We start from the raw sequence: 21403 nt of genomic DNA, 5'->3' as shown, positions 1-21403 counted from the left end.
GATTGGAGAAGGTGGGTGACGCTGTCTCTTGGCCTCTTGGTTCTGTGAAGACCCTGCTTCATTCAACTGCCTAAAATAGGGGATGTGCTACTTTCCATTTCTGAATGCCACCCCTTACTTTCCACTTCTCTTCGTGCTTTTCTTTTGCACTCCTGATATTGGTTCTGACCACTTTTCAACCCCCTTTTTCCATTGTTGCCCATTTTCTTCTGCCCACTTAACTGAGTCACAAAATTTTTATGGTTGACAATCATTTTAGTATTATTTTTTGTTTTTACTTTCTGTTTTACCTTCGTTTGTGTTATAGAAAATATTGAAAGACAGACAAGGAAAGAGATTTCCCATTCTTTGATGTACTCACAAAATGCCTTGGCTGTTGGCCATGGCTGTTCTGGGTCAAATTGAGATGATGGGAAGTCAATGCATATTTTCTTTTTGGGTGACAGAGACTCAACTACTCAAGCCAAAACTTAGAGGATATCAGAGTCTTCACTGGCAACAAGCTGTAATTGGGAGCTGAAGTTAGGTATGAAAGTACTATGATAGGAACACGAGCATTTAGCTGCTGTGTTAATTGTTAGGACCAAACACATACTCTGATTATTTTTAGTAATAGGAGTATACTAGGAGTATACTGAATATCTGTTTATGTAACTGATGAATAGCTTTACTTTATACAATAAGATGCCTACTTTTATCTTTTTGCTTAACTCAGGGATATTAATCACTAAAAGATAAACATAAATTAAAAATTAGTTTTGAATTTTTGTACTATATAACAAACAGAACATACTAAATGTCTTGAATGCAATTAGTCTATCATATACATTTAATGGGTCACATTCTTATGTCTAATAATCATTCATAAAAATTAGTAACCATTTTAATGCAATGAAATATTTTGTAATTTTTCAAAATACCTGTTGATGATTGAAAGAAAATATTTTCTGAATATTCATTTTTTGTGGACGTGTCAGTGTTGCTTCATGTGGTAAATGTTTACTGGTCAACATCTAGATACTTTCAGCATTTGTGTCTTCAGTACCTGACTTAATTATTAGTATGCTGGATAAGTTAAACAAAACCAAGTAATAAAAGATGTGTATTTGTTTCTCAAGGCCCACAACAAAGTTATTGAGGATCACAGATAAACAGCATTCACAAGATTTCAATGGTTCCAATGTATACCTAGAAGCCACTTGTCACACTGTGACTTGGAGATACAGCAAACCTTGGGAAAGCCTTCAGACACAGCCATCTCTTCTCTATAGTTCTATAGTGCTGATCTACATAGATTTTGCCATTTCTGTCAACTCAGTGTCAGAGTTTCATATAATACAGAGGAAAGCCCAGTGAATTAACTGAAAATGAAAACAAGTAATAAAAGTGATGAATGAAAATGAAAATAAATGAAAAAATGAATACTAAAATGAAAATAAATACTAAAAGGAATGAGAGTTTCTTCAGATGGGTTGAATTTAACAGAACCACAAACTACATGATTTATGTAAACTTTGTTCATTCCTTCAAAAACTATCACACCTCTGAAAGTAATATTATATTCAATGGAAAAATACGAATCTGAAAATAATCAATTTAATTTGCAATTTTGCTTTAACTTACTTTTAAAAGGCAAAACAAACCTTTAGGGTTTCCAATACCAGTTGATGTTTCTCAAAAAGAAAAGAAAACAAAAAATATGAAATCGTTGCTTGCTAAATATCAATCATGTAACATAAATATACGTGGGATGTACATTTATTCCTTATAGCTTGTAAGAGACCATATATATTCCCTGTATTCATTTTTTTCTAGAGAGTAAACAGAAAGAAAAAAAGAGCAGAAAGGTAAAGTGGTTGTCTAAACATGATTTAAAAACCTAAGAAGAATAACACTATACTAGAAAAATGTCACAGGGGCCTGTACTGTGGCGTATCAGGCTGAACTTCCACCTGTGGCACTGGCAACCCATACAGACATTGGCTCAAGCCCCTGATGCTCTATTTCCAATCTAGCTCTCTGCTGAGGGTCGTGGAAAGCAGCAAAGAATGGCTCAAGTTGTTGGGAACCTGTCATAATGTGGGAGGCAAGAAAAACTCCTGGCACCTGGCTTCAGCTAAACTCTGCTCTGGCTGTTGCGACCTTTTGGGAAGTAAACCAGTGGATAGAAAACCTTTCTTTCTCTATGTCTCTGTCCTGTTAACTCTTTCTATAAAATAAATAATTCTTAAAAATATTACTATGGGGCCCGGCGCAGTGGCCTAACAGCTAAAGTCCTCTCCTATAACGCGCTGGGATCCCATATGCCGGTTTTAATCCCAGCAGCTCCACTTCCCATCCAGCTCCCAGCTTGGGGCCTAGGAAAGCAGTTGAGGAAGGCCCAAAGCCTTGGGACCCTGCACCCGTGTGGGATACCTTGAAGAAGTTCCTGGATCCTGGCTTCAGACCGGCATAGCACCGGCCATTGCAGTCACTTGGGGAGTGAGTCATTGGACGGAAGATCTTCCTCTCTGTCTCTCCTCCTCTCTGTATATCTGCCTTTCCAATAAATAAATAAATCTTTAAAAAATATATATTACTATATCACTAAACCTACATTCAACTCAACCAGCATAGACATTAGAGATGGAAAAAAAAGAGAGATAAAAACTGGTGAATGCTTTGTAGTTTAATAGCAATAAGCAGGCTGGGCTAAAAAAAAAAAAAAAATCTTCATTCTGTTGTTTTGGGGTTATGTTTTCAGCTTTTCTCAATGAAGTTTGAATAAACAGTCAAGAAAGATTTAACTGTATCATTTCTCCCTTAAAGGGTAAATTAACTCATAAGCTCAACATTTTCCCTCTTATTTCTTTAAAAAGAGGAAAGAGAATGCAGATTTTCAAGATATTCTCCCAATTTAATAGAGTTAATCAAACTAATATTAATGAAAGATATACTAACCTTAAAAATTAAATTATGTGTTTATGTTGAAACAATCTTTGTTCTTAATGTTTAAAAAATCTTCGCCTTCAATGAAGAATAATCTCATTTTTCATATTTGACTGAACGTCTAACCTGTGTGTCCAATCACATTTAGCAATGGACATAAATGATCAAAATAGATAGTGAGATGTGCTGCTGTTTGAATTTTATGAAAGAAAGAAAGAAAGAGAAAGGGAGAAAGGGAGAAAGAAAGAAAGGAGAATAAAAGAGAAAGAGAAAAAAGAAAGGTAAACCACCCAAAGATCCAGTTCATTAACTGTTGCCACTATTCTCAGGATGCAGAGAGCCCAACTCTTGAATCCTCAGGTCTTAAAGGCTCTCAGGGAAAATTTCTGGGCATAAGAACTGGAGCCGATTTCCAAACTGCTCAATATTTATTTTTATCAATATTTTTATCATTGATTTTTTGAGAGATGGAGAGAGAGAAAACAAGTAAAGACAGCACTCATCCACATTTCTTCTACTTGTGAAATGCCTTCAACAGCCAGGCTAGGCAGAAATGGTAACAGGAAATGCAATCCAGATCACCTAGATGAGTGGAAGGAACACATTTGACTCATTGCCATTGTCTTCCAGGGTATAACAAATCTAGAATGGAGAGATGGAGAAAGGATGTAAATTTGAATATTACCTTGTGGGATGCAAATGTCTTAACCCCTAGAGTCAGTGCTTGTCTCTAGATTGATGGCACTTTCCAGTAAAATCCTACTTACATAATGTCAGAGTCTCTTTTTGGAATATATATATATATGTTTATTGAAAATCCCTATCAGTTTATGGCAACAAGTTTTGTTTTGATTACTTTTAACCCCATTTTCTTATATATGTTGTCCTAGTTTAGTTTTTTGGGGAGAATGTGTTTTTAAAACTTGATTGTATTTGCAAACCACTCTGTGAACTGGCAAAGAAAAAATTCTGCTGACGCTTAGTAAAATAGTAAGAAAGGTGTTACTCTTGACTGTTGGGTCTGGTTTTTAAGATGATCTCAATAGAAGCGAAAGATCAGGGCTCAATTCTTAATACACCACAGGCTGCCAGTGACTTCATAGCCTACAAGCGAGATGAGTGGATGGAAAATTACTAAGAGGTGAAAACCAAAGCTAATATAACCTTTATGAAGTTTGAGCAGGATGATCGGATATCCCCATGAGGGATGAGGAACTGACTACCATATCGAAGAGAAAGAGATTTCGATCAGAAGGAATTTAAATGAAATTAATCTAGAAGGATTTTTGCTATAATTAAGTAGGAAGATTGGGTCCATAGACAGGGATTTATTAAAAAGAGGACAGAGTGGAGCTTGATGAAAATTGCTCAAGGAGTGAAGGAGCTTGTTTGAGGAAACTTAAGGCTAAGGAGTAACATAACTACCTTTGAATGAAGGCATAACAGAATTTTACTTATTTTAGGGAAGAAGTAAAGAAGATTTCTATAAAATCTATTAAGTGTAATAGATCTTTTGTTCAATAAAGTCATGATTAAAATTTTAATCAGTAATATTAAGAATTTGGAATATAATATTTTATTTTGAAATAATTATAGGCTTGTAGAGAGATACAGACAATCCCTTTGCTTCCTTTATCTAGCATCTCCTAAATTTAACAGCTTTTGCAACTATGGCAAAGCAATTAAAACTGGAAATTAACATCTATTCAATAGTGGTAACTGAGCTTCAGCCTTCATTCAGATTTTCTTTAATTGATCACTAATGTCCTGCTATTGCTACATGAATTAATCTAGGATCCCACATTATCTTGCATTGCAATGTCATGTCTATGGTCTCCTTCCATCTGTGATGCATGTTTACGCTTCTGTAAAATATCATGATCTTGTAGACCCGGCATGATAGCCTAGTGGCTAAAGTCCTCACTGGCATGTGTTATGATTCCATGTGGAGGCCTATTCGTATCCTAGCTGCCCCATTTCCCTTCCAGCTCCCTGTTTGTGGTCTGAAAAAGCAGCTGGGGACTGTCCAAAGCCTTGGGATCCTGCACCTACATGGAAGACCTGGAAGAAACTCTTGGCTCTTGGCTTTGGATTGGCTCAGCTCCAGCCTTTGCAGTCACTTGGGGAGTGAATCAGCAGATGGAAGATCTTTCCCTCTGTCTCTCCTTCTCTCTGAGTTTCCAATAAATAAATAAAATCTTTAATTATGTATAGTATAATATATAAATATATTTATATTATAACATAAATATACATATCCATACATATTTATAAATATGTTATATCATAATATATAATATATAATATTTATATAAGTATATATTTACATATAAGTATATATATAATGATCTTGAGACTTTAGACACACAAGAAACAATGACGATCAACTAGTTTGTAAAATATCCATCTACTTGGGTTTGTGTGGTATGCTCTCAGAAGCAGATTGAAAATACAAATTTAAGGTAAGAATACATCAGCATTGATTTTGTCACTCTAAATAAAACTCAGGGAATCTTGAAAGAATAGTGATATTCGTCTGGACACTACAGAACACTACAAACACTAGGCTACTGGGTGCCAGACCCGGGAACGCACAGGTCATAGCAAACAGGAGTACGTTTAACGAGACCGAGGTTAGACGTTGTATAACTCAAAAGGAAGACATTTATATAAGCCTCTTGAATACAAAATGTAGTGGTGATATAAATCTAAAGCAGGAAACCTAGGCTCATCGGTAGATATGTGCTGGTTAACGTGTTTTATGTAGAGAACTATCATAAAAATTGTTTGATGATTAGTTTTTTTGAGAAAATGTATACATATGCGTAAAGTGTTGATGATAAGAATAAGTCTCTTGTGGGACTTTAGAAAATCCTTGAACTCGTATGTCAGGCAGGAAGAACTGAGGCCTCTTTCTGTTTCTTCCTCATTCAAGTCTATGTGAGTATGTAAGATTTGTTCGTGTTGTTATCACTGCCTTTCATGGTGGGATCGTCATATCACATGAGCCCACCTTGAGATTTTCTACAACTCAGTCAGAAACACTCCCAGTATTGCGGTTGCAAAGTGGACTCTGTCGTCTTCCAGAGCTCTGAGTGACAGCATGATCAAAGTTTTAACCATGTGATGGCCTGAACAGTATCCTCCTGCAGGACTTTAGGCTACTGTGGAACTGCAGCCACAGATGGGATCTGACTGCCCCATCTGTTTATGGAGAAGAGATTAAAAATTTTTTAAAGATTTATTTTATTTATTTTTATTGAAAATTCAGATATACAGGGAGGAGAAAAGACAGAGAGGAAGATCTTCTATCCGATGATTCACTCCGCAAGCAGCCGCAACGGCTGGAGTTGGGCCAATCCGAAGCCAGGATCCAGGAACTTCCTCCAGAGCTTTCACGCAGGTACAGGGTCCCAAGGCTTTGGGCCGTCCTCGAATGCTTTCCCAGGCCACCAGCAGGTAGCTGGATGGGAAGTGGGACTACCAGGATTAGAACTGGCGCCCATATGAGATCCCAGCACTTGCAATGCAAGGGCTTTAGCTGCTAGGCTACTCGGTGCCAGACCCGGGATTAAAATTTTATGTTGATAAAAAAATGTTTTGAAATATATATATATATATATATATATATGTATATAGCAAATGTTTTCAAAAAGCTCAGGAAAGATGTATACCTCAGGCATCAGGGGTGTCCCCTCCAGCCTCACTGCCTGTGTCCTGCAGGCTTCCAGGGCACACAGCTGCTCAGAGTGCAGTGCAGACTGTGTCCAGGAGGGCCCTGTCCCAGGCAGCAGAAGCCTCCTGTGTGCTGTTGTGGGTGAAGAGCTGCTGGGTCATCTCATGGAGCATGGAGATGGCTTGTGCCTTCTGGGCCTGGGGTCCATCCCACTCCTGCAGAGGGATCTCAGTCGTGTCTGTCCCTCAGGCAGGAGAAAGGGGAGACTCTCCTCATTTGTCCCAGGAGCAGCAAGGTCCTCCGGTGACCAAGGCTGCAGGTCTGAGGCAGGTGGCAGTCCAGAGAGCAGGTGGACCTGGGGCTGAGCACCAGCTGGACCAGCAGAAAGGGAAGGGGTGAGGCCGTGCGGGATCTGGCAGAAGCTGCTGTTGTGGCTGAGGCTGTGACTCTGAGCCTTGCCCTCGAAGGTCTCTGAAGACCTTGCTTTGCTCTGATGGCTTCAATAGTGGAAATGCCGTTTTCCATTTCCTGAGTACCTTACCTTCATTTTCTACTTCTGTTTTTGTTTTCGCATATGTACTCTCTACATTGTCTTATAGTTATGTTCTTATCCTTTTAAAATTATTTCCTCTGTAACTAAAAAATGCTTAAAGCTAGTGACATTAAACTTTCTCACTGAATGTAGCAACAACATTTAATTCATTTTATTTACTTTGACTAATTGTAATACAGAAAATGAAATTTAAAATTTCAACCTGAAGAACATTATTAACCATACCAGTATAATCATATATTTCAAAATCATTTGAACCTTTTTTGAGGAAGTGAAAAATTCTGTTGCTCACATTGCTATTTGGTGTAATAAACCTTTACATTTGCTTCAGATGAGAAAGAGCTTTAACTTCCATAGTTGCTAAATATTCTTCCATGTATTGTCAATATTTATTCTTTTCAGTACTTTACATAGTTATTGATGTGTTGCAATCCTCAATAGAAATAAAGAGACAAAAGCTATTTATATTTAATTCTCAAAGTGCAAGTTTCACTCAGAAGCGCTGAGGATCAGCTATCATTAGCAACATCTACACAACCACTGACAAGAAATCCAAAAGCCACATCCTTTACAGTGAGATGCAGTTGTTTACAAGTAAGCGATGTAGCAAGTTCACTGATAGCCATTTATTCATTATGATTTTATGGCACTGATTTGTGCATGTTTTGTCTCTCTGCTATGAACAAAATGTAAATGATTCTCATATGATACACAGAGAAAGCAAATGAGAAAAATCGATCAGAAATAAGTTTTGAAGGGGGTAGTGATGAACCTTTGAAGGTCCCAAACTACTCTAATAGATACAATTTGTTCATGTTCCGAGAATTAATTGTCACAAGTTTTAAAACAAATGTGCAGGCCAAGTTACCATATGGATATTGATGCAAATACATAAAACAAAATACTACCCAAGTTGTAACCAATTTAAGTAATTTCCTCAAGGAAGCCACCTGTCACTTTCAAAATGTTGGTTATGTACCCCCTCCGCCACACTCCCCAGGAATAGCCCAAGGTCAACTATTAGTCTTAAAACTTGCTTCAATTTTATTTCTGCAAGTGCAGGTAACCTCTGGACCTCCTTGGAAGGTGAGTCAGTGACCAAACTCAAGGATTAGAACTCTGTAGACTGTATCTAGACAATGAGAGCCAGCACCTGGTACAAACTTACCTCTATCCCAAAAGCAAAGACAGTTGAACTCCTGGATTATCTCTGTTCCAATGAAGACTTCTGGGTTACAAGTAGCATAACATCACTTGGGCAAGCTAAAGAATAAGGATTTTACTGTGATAGGAACCCCTGGGGACCATGAATCATGCGAGGTGTCATGAAAAATGCACAATTTGATTTTCAAGGATCTTGGGGTTTAGTTGCTGTTACCATCTCTCAGAAGCCACATGAGCCATTTCGCCTTGATACCTCAACTGTTGTTTCTAGTTCTCTGTGTACCAGTCTCCTCAGCTCCATGGCTTCTGCTCCTTCAACTTTCAGCTGATCAGGATTTCAAGGCTGCAGGAAGGTACCTCCAGGGCAACCAGAAATCAATCAACATCCAAGATGGGTGATCAGGTCAAAACTGCTTTCCCTTGTATTAGCTACTTTCAGTGGTCGCTATCTCCATCTTTGGAGCCATATTCATCAAACACTACCTCCATCCACTATCTTTTGAGGCCTGGAGTGCATATGGTTGGATTTTGGAATAAGCTGATATGGATTCCGACCTTAATTTATCACTGAAAGTTTTAAATATCACATTCCTCATTTGGACAATGTTGTGGGCTTTCTTTCTTAAAGATTATTGTGTGGGATAACAAAAGAAATATATTATCTGAGATTAGATGCTTAGGACTGCTAAATAAATTAGCTCTAGCTCTTAAAAATACTAACAAAATTCAAAATATTTTAAAAGGATGATACATCAGAACCAGGGTGTATTTAACGGTAGAATGCAAGAATCATTCAGGACCCAATGTGATAGCCTAATGGCTAATGTCCTTGCCTTGTACATGCTGGGATCCTGTTTGAAAGCCGGTTTGTGTCCCAACTGCTCCACTTCCTTTCCAGCTTCCTGCTTGAGGCCTGAGAAAGCAGTGGAGAATGGCCCAAGGCCCTGGACCCTGCACCCACATGGGAGACCTAGAAGAAGTTTCTGGTTCCTTGCTTTGGATCAGCTCAGTTCTGGCCATTGCAGCCACTTAGGGATTGAACCAGCAAGTGAAACAGGAAGCTCTTTTTCTCTGTTTCTCATTCTTTCTGCAGATCTTAAAAAAAAAAAAAAACAATGAATTCATGGTAATATATCTTATATAGAAAATGAAGGAAACACAATCATCTCAACATATACATTAAATAATAGAAAAATTCAATATTCTTCTATTATAAAAACACTCAATAAACTTCAAGTAGAAAGAAATTACCTCTATTAAGGCCATATACGAAAAACCCACAGCTAATATACTCATTCATAGAACTGAAATGCTTTCCTTGAAGATTGGGTTACTAAGAAAAAAATAACACTTTTCAGAAAAGATTTATTTACTTTGAAGTTTAGAAAGAGAGCAAGAGAGAGAGAGAAATCTTGCATTAACTGGTTCACATCTCATTTTTCTGCCATAGCCAAAGATGGCCTGGAGTTGGGACAGACTAAACTCAGGAGCCAAATGCTTTATCCTGTCTCCCATGTGTGTGGCAGGGGCTCAAATGCTTGGACCAACTTCCATTTTTTCCAGGGCGTTGGATTAAAAACGGAACAGCCAAGTTACAAGCCAGTGTCCATATGGGATGCTGGCACTGCAGGAGATGGTTGTACTGCAACATCAGTCCCAAGGGTAGTATTTTGGTTCCTTCTATTCAATATAGTATTGGAAGGGCTAGCTAGAGCAACTAGGCAATAAAAACAAAAGGCATTGAAATTGTAAAAGAATCACTAAAATTATTTATATTTTTATATTACTACTCTTACATGTACAGAAACTTAAGAGTCCATAAAAACAGCCAAAAAATCAACTAATGTTGGAAGTAGTAAATGAGTTGAGCCAGTTTGCAGGAGGCAAAAGTACATGCAAAAAATAGTGGCATACCTGTTATTGTTTGAAAAAGTTTGAATCTCTACCTCATGTCCATCCTTTTTTTTTTTTACGATTTATTTATTTTTATCAAAAAGTAGATTTAAGATTTATTTATTTTTATTGAAAAGTAGATTTACAGAAAGAAGGAGAGACAGACAGAGCAAGGTCTTCTGCTTGCTGGGTCATTCTCCAAATGATCACAATGGCCCAAACTGAGCCAATCTGAAGCCACGAGCCAGGAGCCAGGAGTTTCTTCTGGGTCCCCCTTTGTTCATCCTGGCCAGTAGGTGGTGCCATTGTTCTATAAGTAATAACCTTCAGCCTGCAACAGTGCCTTCTTTGTCCTTTTGGCTACAGCTACCATTACATTTCTGTGACAGGAACATTCCCTTGATTATGAAATAGTCATTTGTGTAACTTACTATAGTAAATTCTTAAAATATACAATTTTCATTCACCTTTGAATTTTTATTGGCGGTTTTGGGTCTTCAGAAACCACAAGGAAAGGGAAAACAGCTACATGAATATGCAATAGAGGTTAATGAGGAGCATATCCTGGGCTTTCTACTCTGGAAAACAAGGTCACTGTTGTGCTATTGAGAGGAGAGTATGGAATTCAGGAACTCTGCTGGATGGCGGAGTCGGCCAGTGAACTCAGAGCTCTTCCCTGTGCAGAGCGCCTGCTCTGTGGTCTCCTTCACACTATTTTCCAGAATCCCTACTTGGGGACTCACATTTTTGCAGGTGATTACAGAAAGGAGGTGGGAAAGTCTGCCACTCTCATGGGTTCTTTAAGAAAATACTGAGGCATTAGGTCCTTACTCTTAAGTGCTTTGTTTTTAAATAAAATTTTAAATTTAACATTTAAAACATTTAATGGACGTGCTTGTGGCAGGCCTTCAAGACCCATCCCCTACCTCAGGCATGGAGGCTTTTCGAGCCAGGCGCAGGTACATACAGCTCAGCACACTGGCTCCCTCGGGGAAGGGAAGCTTGGCGGATCTCCAGGACCACCCCATCCTGGAGGTTGGGTTTTTTGACCCACATGGTTACCTGTAGCTGGGTGGCCCAGCCAAACGTGCTGAGTGCAGTCCCTCAGGCCGCCTGGGGGCCCACCCTCACGGTTAGAGGGTCTTGATTTACAGGAGGCTGATGGGATGGCACAGGTGGCGGTGGGAATTGACCTGTGTTTTTTATGCCCAGGTTAAGAATTACAGCTGAGGGACTTCCATTGATAAGTCCATGACACGTGTATATATGTAGTGGACTGACACCAAAGTGGTTTGGAGGGGAGAACAAGACTTAGAGAAGTGGGTCTGATAGCAGAATCTGTGGGGGCAATGTGGGCTCACCCCTGTGGAACTGCAATCTCTGCTGGCTCACCCAAGAACTGCGGATGGGGTCAGGCCTTGCTGGGGGAGCACCCCAGCTGGGTTAGGATTCCCACTGGTGAGAATCAGAGTAGTACTAAGGGCAGTAGGTATGCTATACACGGCTACAGACTGCACCAGTGTGGGTGTGCACTGGGACGGTGGAGCGACAGATTGGGCTTGACTCCAGCCCCCATTGGTACCTGTGAGAGCCAGTTTGGGTGTAGAACAGGCCAGACTAGTTCTTGACTCCTGCTTAACCATGTGAAAGCTTTGTCTGAGTATGGACCAGGTAGTGCTGGGCTGCAACAAACAAGAACCAGAATGGGTGTGGCTGGTTGAGCAAGGCCACTGTTCTTGTCAGATCAGGACCCGGACAAAGTCAACCTGGGCCAATGATCCAGTACAATAACTGCCACTGGGAGGAGAATTGATGGAGGAGCTTGGGAAACTCCTTCATTGGGATGCAGCCCTGCAGGTGAGTGCAAGAAGCAAGGCAAGGAGCAGCCCAGACCATGCCAGGTTACAGTACCAGCCGGCATACATGTGGGTCAGGTTTGGGGATAGATTGATCTGGGCCAGCACATAACACCTACTGGCAATCTGAGAACTAGGGCAGGAGACAAGAGGAGCCAGAGAGGGCTCAACACCAGCCAGTTCACATTAGGACCAGGACAGCAATCAGGCTGGGCTGGAAATGGTTGTAGCACCCACCAACAGGAGCTGGAACAGGGGACAGGCTAGACTAGGCCGGGATGCACTATAAGACTGCAGACACTGAGATGAAGCGAGACGTGTCAGTCTGGGCCCAGTAGGGCTTGGGTATGTGAGTCCAGAGACAGGGCTTGAGTAGCTTGACTCAGGTCATGGGGCCCACCTGTGGTGGGGGATGGGTTCCCGAGTCCTGGAGATGGGGGAACTGGTAGAGTGTAAGTCACTTGGGCAAGACCCTGGGACCCTCCTTTTAGATGGGTGTTGGTCTTGTGAGCCCCAAGGTGAGTAGATTTGGCAGGGCTCAGATCACCTGGTCTGGGTTCTGGGGCCTACCTGCAAGGTGGGTGTTGGGTTTATGAGTTCCAGGAGTGGGGGATCCAGAGATGCTTGGGACACCTGGCCCAGGTACTTGGACTTATCTGCAAGAACATGTTCTACTTAAAATAAATAAATAACTAAATAAAGCAGTGGACACAGGCCCTGTTGTAAAAGGAGAATATGGCAACTCATTTGATGCGGTAGCAGAGAACAGAACTAACTGCACAACTACCCCAAACAAACAATGACAGCCAAAAATCTCAGTGAATGGAACCTATGGACATTGGGAGGGTGACATCATCCTTGGATCAGTGAAATCGGCAGCATTTCAGAACTGTCCAAGCCACTTGGACAGAACCCTCAGAATATGTACACATTGAGAATCTGGGTTGATATGGGGTGGCAGTTCCTCATCCCTGGGTACTGGGATATGTGGAAAGTCACGAGTGGTTTCCCCTTTTTTTCTCCCCTTTCCCCAGGAACAACAAAAAGAAATAGCAAATTTGTAATTTTTCCTAAATCTTGATTCTTCCTACCATTATTTTTAAAAAGAATGATTTTTAATCATTATTAAAAATAAAATTTATTTTAAAATAAAAAGAAAATAAAATGTTTAATAAGACATCTTTATCTATTTTTGCACTCTACTTCATGTTATAGAAAGCTGGAGTTATACCAATTTCCTAGGGTCACACAGGCGTGTGACCAGACTCAGATGCAGCCAACCTTGGATTGCAATTTTTGGGGGGCATTTTGAAATGTTTCATATTATAGAATCATTTTTTCCTGTCAGGATTCCGTTTTAAAATTCATTTAAAAAGAATAAATTTCATGCATTCATTCAGACAGAGGTCAAGTAAGATAAGACTTCCCTCTCTTACTCTCCAGTTCATCAGTTTTTGAAAAGACGTAATTCTAATCCACTGTGTATTCACAGGCCTCATTCACTCCAAATGTAAAAAGTAGGAAGGTCACAGCTCCACTCGAGTATAAACAAGGGAAAAAACCACAATTATATTATAAAATGTCTGCTTTATTCCAATTCACTTTTGTCATATTCTGTATTAACTGCTATAAATCAGAGAACACGGTCTTTGTCATTTTGATACTTTCATTATACCCATTATATCCATTTGCTGGTTCTTTTCATAGTGTAAAAGGAAACAAAATATCCTGAATTCAGTTTCACTCTCCATGTGTTATAGGAATTGTCCTATATTGCTTGCTTCATTGTAGTTGCATTAACTATACCTAACCAGAGGCCCGTGATTTTCATGAAACAGATGATCTACCTCATGGGTGAAACGTGAATTTAAACAGTAGAATGCATCAGTAAAAACATTAAAGAATAGAAGAAATCTTGGCATACTTATCTCCACTAGACAGTTAAGTGGGTCTATAACAGTAATATCAAAATATAGTTATGAAGAATATGAGGAGACCAGATTTTTATACAATTTATTTATTTGTGAGACAAGGAGAAAAAATGAGAGGAAAATTGCCCCCATCCACGATTTCATTCCCCACACACATGCAATGGGAATGGCTGGGTTGGAGCTAGACCCAGGAGCGCAGTCCAGGCTTCCCGTATGTGTGGCAATGTGTTCCCGATTACTTTAACCCTCATAGCTGCCGCCAAAAGCCTATGTTCGCAGAACACTGAAGTAAAGAGCTGGAACCAGAAATTGAGGCAAAGCATTCTAACAGAAGACGTGGGTAGCATCCTCACCACTGCTTCCTAGTGACCCCAGGACCGCAAAAAATAATCATGAAAAGTGTTTATATTATTTTTAAAAGATGGCGATGACTTTATAGACTATGCAAATTTATACTGTTCTCATATAAAACAGAACATCAGAAAAATGAAATTTTGCCAGAAAGGTAATGGCATGTAATCTGGTCTTGACATTTATCGACCCAGAAAACAAAAGAAAATAAGAAAAATAAACTAAAATGTAGTAAATACATAATCAGCCATGAAAGGGTGGAAAAGTGCTAGACATAAATTGAGGAGATGGGCTACTTGGTGGTTAATTTTGTATTAACAAGGCTAAGCCACATCAGCCAGATATTTCACCATTTTTAGAATTTTACGTAGTAATACATTTGAGATGAAACCAAAATATATAGTTGAATAAAGCAAATTATCCTCCACAAAATGGAGGGACCTCATGCAGTCAGTTGACTGATCAAAGACTGGCTTCTCAAATGGAAGAAAGGACTAAACAGTGTTTGGACTCAAACTGCAACTCTGGGCTGAAACTTCAGCTTGCCTGGCCTCCCTGAAAAGATTGTATGTTTCAAGCTTACACTGTTTCATGAATCAAATGCTTGACATGGATTTACATCTGTTCATATGCAGTGATCTTTCAGAATCCATGGGGGATGTTGTTTGCAGCAAAATGGGATGAAACTGGGAAACGTCATGCGTAATGAGATAAGCCAGTCCCGGAAAGAGAAATACCAAATGTTTTCTCTAATCTGTGGTACCTATAACACAAAGTACAAAAATGTATTCTATGTAAGTGAAATGACATTTCAAGGTTTGATTACTTGCAGAATTTGACTATACTCTTGAGGAATATTGAATTCTGGCTTACCTGTTTGCTAATTCCTTACCTAATGGAGTGTTAACCTTGTGCTTGTGAGGTGAACTGAATTTTGTGTCATTGTAAAACTTTAATAAAAAATAAATCAGAAAGGAAAAGGGTGAATGAAGAAGGCAGGCAGAAAGATGAGTAGGTGGGAAGTATCATTATGTTCCTAAATATGTACCATGAAATACATGAATTTGTTCACCGTATATGAACATTTTTTAAAAATAGAATCCTTCAGATTTGAAGGTGAGATTCCTTATGTCCACTGCAACCCAAGCATATTCAAACCCTTTCTACAAACAGCAAGTACTACTTGGTTATAAGCACTTCTCACATCTACTTTTATCATATCTGGATTATCAATAATTCTTAATACAATGCAAACCGTCAAAAGTTGCTAATGTATTATCAAGAAAAACACAAGAAGAAGAACTTCTACAAGCTCAGTACAGACACAAACACCCCAGGCACAGCTATATTACACATCACCAACAGTATTTTCTTTTTGAACTTCAGTGGCTTGAGCCTGTGATCTGCCACTACACAGGCTACCTCTTCTGGAGTGCACACATTCTGCAGGACTTGTTTTTCTGGTGAACTATTAAGATACACCAAAGGCCCCTGTGAATCCCAACTGGGAGAGCAAGAAATGCAAATGTTGAACGTAAAACTGGACAAGATTTAAAAAGCTCATCTGCAAGTACAAACCCTCCCTTCTGCCTCGGCAATTCTCACTCTGCCTTATCAGTGACCCCAAGGAAGATGCGGTGCTGTCAGCAAAACTTACTCAAAAACTGCATGAATTGCCTGGTGAGATGGCTCAGTGGCTAACATTACCTTTCACATAGCGGGATCTCACACAGGCACCAGTTCATGTCCCAGTTGCTCCACCTCCCATCCAGCTGTCTTCTTGCAGTCTGAGACAGCAGTTGACGATGGTCCAAAGCCTTGGGACCCTGTACCCATGTAGGAGATTCGAAAGCTCCAGGCTCCTGGCCTCAGATTGATTCAGTTCTGGCCATTGTGGCCACTTGGGGAGAGAACCAGCAGACATAAGATCTTTCTAACTCTTCTTTTTTGTAATATCTGCCTTTGCAATGAAGATACATAAATATTTTGAAAGAAATTAACATGAGCTATGATACATTTGGATAAAATAAAGTAAACTCCTTAGTTTTCACAAAGCAATGATTCTATTTATTCACATTCCATAGATTTCATGGGACTTCACTCCTGTTATGCAGGTGGGTTTTTACTCTTCAATGGAACATGTATCAACATTATGTAAAATTACAGCACTGGTAATTTGTCTAGGAATAAATGTTGGAGTCTACTATTAGAATCAAATCTTTATGAGCCCAGCGTGATAGCGTAGAGGTTAAGGTCCTTGCCTTGAACACGCCGGGATCCCATATGGGCTCCGGTTCTAATCCCGGCAGCCCCACCTCCCATCCAGCTCCCTGCCTGGAAAAGCAGTTGAGGACCGCCCAAAGCCTTGGGATCCTGCACCCGCATGGGAGACTTGGAAAAGCTCCTGGCTCTTGGCTTCAGATTGGCTCAGTTCCAGCCATTGTGGCTGCTTGGGGGAGTGAATCATTGGATGGAAGATCTTCCACTCTGTCTCTCCTCTCTGTATATCCATCTGCCTTTCCAATAAAAACAAAGTAAATCTTAAAAAATAAAGAGAAACGAATCTTTGAAAAAGTGATTGCACTATTGATAGTGATACATAATGGAAATGATTCTTCAATCAACACTGAGTTCCATGACTGGAAGCTCTTCCTTCTCTTATAATCCAACAGTACTTGGAGATGAATGATAATGAGTCAACCTACAGTGAAACATAGGCAGGAAACACATGTTTCTCTCCTTCTATAAATCCCGGATCTCATAGAGTTCATGCCTTGACCAATACCAGAGACTTATCTTCTGTAATAGAAGTAAGGCTAAAGAAAGAGGTTTTAGTTATGCATTTAAAACAGTTCTTATCAAGAACTGGCATCTTTACAGCATGATTTTCAATTTTCAGAGGAAAGATTTCCACTTAGCACAGAATCCTATCCTCCAGTTTTGGTTGCTGCCTCTGTCACCTCTTGCTGTCTTCCTTGAGATGATGTCAGTAACCCAACACTCGTACCCAAACTTACATTCCATTTCCTTTAGTTGCAGCAGAATTAAGGAGCATCCCTCCTGCAGATGTTTCCAAAAAACTCAGAACTGTGTTAAGCTTCCGCCTTCTATGTGTGGTTTTCCGCTCTCTAGGGAAACCTTGAAGCTGAAACCAGAGCAGAAAAGAATAGCCATGTGTGTGACTGGGCAGGAAGGTGAAGGGAGTGAATGACTAAAGTCTCATAGAGAATTCTACAGCAGAGAAGATGGAAATTGTGATGCTGACGAATAGGTCACGAAACAGTAAGAGCGACGAGGTTATGCACAAGTTCCACAATCCATGAACATGCATCATCTATCTTCTTTACTTCGTTTAGGTGTGTATCTATTCTTTCAGATGTCATACCATATATATTTATGATACATACACATATATAGATCCTAATAAAATTATCATTGCAAATTATTTAATATGTGACTAATTAAAATAAATACAATAGTCAAGATATTAATTTGATTCATTAACTAAATCTGTGATGCCTATCCTTTCATAAATATTTCAAAACTAGAAACAAAAAAATCAATATACACTCTTCCCTAACACAAGTTCTGCTTGTTCCTTCCACTTCAGAAGGTAAACCTCAAAAATTATCTTCTAGGGTCCCGGGCTTTGGCATAATAGGCTAATCATCCTGTGGCACCAGCATCCCTTATGGGTGCCAGTTCGCATGAATGCTGTTCTATGTCTAAGCCAGCTCCCTGTTCATAGCCTGGGAAGTAGGAATAGAATAGCTCAAGCCCGTGGGCCCCTTCACCCACATGGGAGACACAAACAAGCTCCACACTTTAGGTAAGAACCAGCTCAGCTCTGCCATTGCAGTCATTTGTGGAGTAAATTAATGCATGGAGGATCTCTCTCTGTCTCTTCTCTCTGTGACTCTGCTTTCAAATAAAAAAAAATCCTTAAAAATTACTTTCTAGGGCCCGGCGTGGTGGCGCAAGTGGTTAAGGTCCTCGCCTTGAACGCCCGGGATCCCATATGGGCGCCGGATCTTTCCCAGCAGCCCCGTTTCCCTTCCAGCTCCCTGCCTGTGGCCTGGGAAAGCAGTCAAGGACGGCCCAAAGCTTTGGGACCCTGCACCCATGTGGGAGACCCGGAAGAAGCTCCTGGCTTCGGATCGGCATAGTATCGGCCGTTGCGCTCAAATAGGGAGTGAATCATCGAATGGAAGATCTTCCTCTCTGTCTCTTCTCTCTGTATATCCGCCTTTCCAATAAAAAATAAATAAATAAATAAATCTTAAAAAATTACTTTCTATATGACTTATCACTAAATTTGTTATTCATGTATTGACCCACTGCAATACAAATTTTTTTGTAATTAACCCTAAAAATCAATGAAAACGCCAATTGACATTGCCATCTAATTTTGTAATGTAATGGAGAAATTCTATATACCAATTTCATAAATTCTCTGTCTCATTCAAAGCAAAAATTATATTTGCTTGGTAGACTTTTATCATTCCCTTTTCTCTTTCCCATATTGGGATATTTCACTTTACTTTTTTTCTCTGATTTGGTCTACCCTGCAAAACTTGAATGTTCTCACAATCAAGTTTAAGTTGCTTTCTCCACCTATACTTTCTTCCCACAATGATTGCCACGATTGAGCTTTTGATAGCCACAAGTAAACCTTTAGCAATTGCATTCATTGTAAGCTACATGCTCACACATCCAACTGATAATGAACAATTTCACTTCAATGTGAACCAGGCAACATTTGGAGGATGGCCCTGCTCTTATGTTCCACTCTCGAAGACTGTAGTCCACCATCAACTGAAAGAATTTCACTGTTCTTTTTTCTCATAATACTTAACCAACAGTAAGTGCCGTTGTTGATTGTCATTCCTTTCCCCACAAAAAAGAGAAGCCAAAGGGCAACTGAACTATATGTGTACCATTCATCTCTATATCCTCAATAAAGCATGTTACATCAGTGGGGAAAGTAAATTTTTTAAAAATTTATTTATTTTTATTGGAAAGGCAGATATACAGGCAGGAGGAGAGAGGGGAAGATCTTCTGTCTGATGGTTCACTCCTCAGTTGACTACAAAGGCTGGAGCTGAGCTGATCTGAAGTCAAAAGCCAGGAGCTCTTCCAAGTCTCCCAAAGGGGTGCAAGTTCCTAAGGCTTTGGGCCGTCCTTGACTGCTTTCTCAGGTCACAAGCAGGGAGCTGGATGGGAGGTGGGGCTGCCAGGATTAAAACTGGCAGCTGTATGGGATCCTGCGTTCAAGAAAAGGACTTTAGCCGCTAGGCCATGTGCCGGACATGGGAAAGTGAATTTTAAGTATAACTTGAATGTAGTTGTAAATTAAATTGATTCTGCCACTCATACTTTATATTGATAAATATTAATTACAGAATTTGGATTGAAGTTTCATCATAAAGAATAAACAAATGTCAGAGGCTTGAATAGGCTTGAATAGTAAAAAAAAATTTTTTTCAATTAAACAATGTAAAATAACTTGAATACTGACAACATATTTTACCATATTGTTCATGGAGTTCTGGTCAATGACCATTTAGTGAGGGACCCAGCAGATGGCACTTCTATTTCTCCCTCTCTAACAGTGATTTAGTGGCTCAAATGAATAAAAATCGATCTTTTAAAAACATAGTATGTAGGGCCGGGTACAGTAGTCTAGTGGCTTAAGTCCTCAACTTGAATGTACCAGGATAGCATATGGGCATCAGCTCTAATCCCGGTGGCCCCACATTCCATCCAGCTCCTTACATGTGGCCTGAGAAAGCAGTTGAGGACAGCTCAAAGCCTTGGGATGCTGCATCCACGTCTGAGAGACCTGGAAGAAGTTCCTGGCTCATGGCTTCGGATCAGTGAACTGCAGCCATTGCGGTCACTGGGGGAGTGAATCATTGGACAGAAGATCTTCCTCTCTGTCTCTCTTCCTTTCTGTATATCTGACTTTCCAATCAACATAAAATAAATCTTTAAAAAAGACATACTACTTAAAATATCTGACAAATTATTTGGATTCACACTATCAGTACAGTGAAAACAGTCTTTGAAATGGTAGTACTTCCTCAAGTGTGGGGTTGTGTATTAAACAATGACTTTGATTCCTATATTGAACCCTAACTCATTCCTTACTTCTTAATCTTTCTTGCAAAATTACTGATAAAGACATGCCTCTTCAAACCACTGTTCTATCTTGCAGGCACAAGTGCTGCACTTCTTTTTTTCAGGTAGACATGGATATTTTCAAAATATTTGAAACATTACCCACAGTGTTTTCTGAACCTCAGTTGTTTCAGCCTCAATTGTCTGAAATCTGCCACTCTGAGAGATATTTATCCTGAGGTTCACACATTCTGCAGGATATGCTTCTGGTGAACAATGTAATACAGGTAAAGAAGCTTAACATTCAATAGCCTGGTCCATTTCCTTAGTTGGTGCATCCAGATTACAGAGAGAAAGCCAAAATCTGTTGGAATTTGTGAAGGCCAAGGTCAAACGCAAGCAAGAGCAGCAAATCCAAAGGTTGACTGCTAAACCCAAGGACAACATTCAAGAGGCTCCTCAGCAGGTGCAGAGACTCCTTGCTGATAGCAATTGTCACTCCACCAGGTAAAATATGACAACGAACGTGTGGTGCTATCTACAGAAATGGTTCAATGTCTGTATGAAAGTAGAAACATTTGGGTCTATCATGATCGCTGAGTGACTTAATCCTTGCCTTGCAAATACCAAGATCCAATATGGATTGCCAATTTGCTCCACTTCTATCCAGCTCTCTGCTAATGGCTGGGAGGGCAGTGCAGGATGGCTACAGGCCTTGGAGCACGGCACCTACGTGGGAGACCCAGAGATGCTCCTGGTTCCTCTTCAGGTCTGCTCAGTTCTGTTGCTTGCAGCTACTTGCGGAGTGAGCCAGCAAACAGAAGATCTTTCTTTTGGTCTCTTGTTCTCTCCTTCTCTCTGTAAAGCTGCCTTTCAAAGAAGGATAAATAAATCGTAAAATGATAATTTAAAAAAACAAATACATTGAATG

At 39.8% G+C, this 21403-nt stretch overlaps 1 pseudogene; it reads right to left on the bottom strand.

The window, feature by feature from the left end:
- Positions 1 to 62: 62 nt before the first annotated feature.
- On the bottom strand, positions 63 to 7129 carry LOC121144970 (annotated as a pseudogene).
- Positions 7130 to 21403: the final 14274 nt, after the last annotated feature.

This window comes from Ochotona curzoniae, unplaced genomic scaffold (genome assembly GCF_017591425.1).
Source record: "Ochotona curzoniae isolate NIBS_2020 unplaced genomic scaffold, NIBS_Ocur_1.0 scaffold_3208, whole genome shotgun sequence".
NCBI lineage: Eukaryota > Metazoa > Chordata > Mammalia > Lagomorpha > Ochotonidae > Ochotona > Ochotona curzoniae.
This window is presented reverse-complemented; position numbering and strand designations above follow the sequence as displayed.